We start from the raw sequence: 3,288 nt of genomic DNA on the forward strand, positions 1-3,288 counted from the left end.
GGCTTCACTCTCTCACAAGACCCGCCTGGAGCTCCCCGGCCCACCCCTGGTACCTCAACTACCGAGGCCTCACGCTCGACCACGCCGGCGCAGAGTTCCAGCCGCTCGGATAAGCTCTGTCACTCACCCGCCGCGCAGCCACCGGTAACGGGGAAATGTCGCCGCCTGGCGGACACGCCCTTGTAAATGAATGGGCTTTCGCACTTAGTGCAATTTTCGCCAACTCTCTGACTGGAGCTATGGAAGTATGGAGCTATGGAGCCACCAGCCACCCAGGCTGGAGCTATGGAGCTCTGGAGGTATGGAGCTCTGGTGCTATGGAAGTATGGAGCTATGGAGCTATGGAAGTATGGCGCTATGGAGCTATGGAGCTCTGGAAGTATGGAGCTATGGAGCTCTGGAGGTATGGAGCTATGGAGCCCTGGAGCCCTGGAGCTATGGAGCCCTGGAGCTATGGAGCTATGGAGCCCTGGAGCTATGGAGCCCTGGAGCTATGGAGCTATGGAGCTCTGGTGCTATGGAGCTATGGAGCTCTGGTGCTATGGAGCTATGGAGCTCTGGTGCTATGGAGCTATGGTGCTATGGAGCTATGGAGCTATGGAGCTCTGGTGCTATGGAGCTATGGAGCTCTGGTGCTATGGAGCTATGGAGCTCTGGTGCTATGGAGCTATGGAGCTCTGGTGCTATGGAGCTATGGAGCTCTGGTGCTATGGAGCTCTGGTGCTATGGAGCTATGGAGCTCTGGTGCTATGGAGCTATGGAGCTCTGGTGCTATGGAGCTATGGAGCTCTGGTGCTATGGAGCTATGGAGCTCTGGTGCTATGGAGCTATGGAGCTATGGAGCCACCAGCCAGCACCCTCCGCGGCTGGAGCTATGGAAGTATGGAGCTATGGAGCTATGGAGCTCTGGAAGTATGGAGCTATGGAGCTCTGGAGGTATGGAGCTATGGAGCCCTGGAGCCCTGGAGCTATGGAGCCCTGGAGCTATGGAGCTATGGAGCCCTGGAGCTATGGAGCCCTGGAGCTATGGAGCTATGGAGCTCTGGTGCTATGGAGCTATGGAGCTCTGGTGCTATGGAGCTATGGAGCTCTGGTGCTATGGAGCTATGGAGCTCTGGTGCTATGGAGCTATGGAGCTCTGGTGCTATGGAGCTATGGAGCTCTGGTGCTATGGAGCTATGGAGCTCTGGTGCTATGGAGCTATGGAGCTCTGGTGCTATGGAGCTATGGAGCTCTGGTGCTATGGAGCTATGGAGCTCTGGTGCTATGGAGCTATGGAGCTCTGGTGCTATGGAGCTATGGAGCTCTGGTGCTATGGAGCTATGGAGCTCTGGTGCTATGGAGCTATGGAGCTCTGGTGCTATGGAGCTATGGAGCTCTGGTGCTATGGAGCTATGGAGCTATGGAGCTCTGGTGCTATGGAGCTATGGAGCTCTGGTGCTATGGAGCTATGGAGCTCTGGTGCTATGGAGCTATGGAGCTCTGGTGCTATGGAGCTCTGGTGCTATGGAGCTATGGAGCTCTGGTGCTATGGAGCTCTGGAGCTCTGGTGCTATGGAGCTATGGAGCTCTGGTGCTATGGAGCTATGGAGCTATGGAGCTCTGGTGCTATGGAGCTATGGAGCTCTGGTGCTATGGAGCTATGGAGCTCTGGTGCTATGGAGCTATGGAGCTCTGGTGCTATGGAGCTCTGGTGCTATGGAGCTATGGAGCTCTGGTGCTATGGAGCTCTGGAGCTCTGGAGGTATGGAGCTATGGAGCTATGGAGCCACCAGCCAGCACCCTCCGTGGCTGGATCAATGGAAGTGTTTTAGGTACCAGGCAGCCAAAGGGCCGAGGCCTCACGCTCGACCACGCCGGCGCAGAGTTCCAGCCGCTCGGATAAGCTCTGTCACTCACCCGCCGCGCAGCCACCGGTAACGGGGAAATGTCGCCGCCTTGTGGACACGCCGTTGTAAATGAATGGGCTTTCGCACTTAGTGCAATTTTAGCACACTCTCTGACTGGAGCTATGGAAGTATGGAGCTATGGAGCCACCAGCCACCCAGGCTGGAGCTATGGAGCTATGGAGCTCTGGTGCTATGGAGCTATGGAGCTCTGGTGCTATGGAGCTATGGAGCTCTGGTGCTATGGAGCTATGTAGCTCTGGTGCTATGGAGCTATGGAGCTCTGGTGCTATGGAGCTATGGAGCTCTGGTGCTATGGAGCTATGGAGCTCTGGTGCTATGGAGCTATGGAGCTCTGGTGCTATGGAGCTATGGAGCTATGGAGCCACCAGCCAGCACCCTCCGTGGCTGGATCAATGGAAGTGTTTTAGGTACCAGGCAGCCAAAGGGCCGGGGCCTCACGCTCGACCACGCCGGCGCAGAGTTCCAGCCGCTCGGATAAGCTCTGTCACTCACCCGCCGCGCAGCCACCGGTAACGGGGAAATGTCGCCGCCTGGCGGACACGCCGTTGTAAATGAATGGGCTTTCGCACTTAGTGCAATTTTAGCCAACTCCGTGGCTGCAAGTATGGAAGTATGGAGCTATGGAGCCACCAGCCAGCACCCTCCGCGGCTGGAGCTATGGAAGTATGGAGCTATGGAGCTCTGGGGCTATGGAAGTATGGAGCTCTGGGGCTATGGAGCTCCGGGGCTATGGAGCTCCGGGGCTATGGAGCTCCGGGGCTATGGAGCTCCGGGGCTATGGAGCTCCGGGGCTATGGAGCTATGGAGCTCCGGGGCTATGGAGCTCCGGGGCTATGGAGCTCCGGGGCTATGGAGCTCCGGGGCTATGGAGCTCTGGAGCTATGGAAGTATGGATGATCCAGCACCCTCCGTGGCTGACCGCTGGTGCTCGGGGCCGGTGAACTCGGCACCCGCCTCTGGCGGGTGCCTCGGTGACCGCCGTCGCTTGGGGCCAGTGAACTCGGCACCCGCCTTCGGCGGGTGCCTCGGTGACCGGTTGTCGCTTGGGGCCAGTGAACTCGGCACCCGCCTTCGGCGGGTGCCTCGGTGACCGGTTGTCGCTTGGGGCCGGTGAACTCGGCACCCGCCTTCGGCGGGTGCCTCGGTGACCGGTTGTCGCTTGGGGCCGGTGAACTCGGCACCCGCCTTCGGCGGGTGCCTCGGTGACCGGTTGTCGCTTGGGGCCGGTGAACTCGGCACCCGCCTTCGGCGGGTGCCTCGGTGGCGGTCGGGGTTGGTGCTTGGGGACCGGCTTCGCTTCTGGAAGTCTGGGGGAGGCGGTCTGGTGGTGGTGGCCGACGTTGATGGTGGTGGGGCGGGAAGAAGAAGGTTATAGTCC

This window comes from Syngnathus leptorhynchus, unplaced genomic scaffold (assembly GCF_054491065.1).
Source record: "Syngnathus leptorhynchus isolate UIUO unplaced genomic scaffold, UIUO_Slep HiC_scaffold_271, whole genome shotgun sequence".
In the NCBI taxonomy this organism is placed as follows: Eukaryota; Metazoa; Chordata; class Actinopteri; order Syngnathiformes; family Syngnathidae; genus Syngnathus; species Syngnathus leptorhynchus.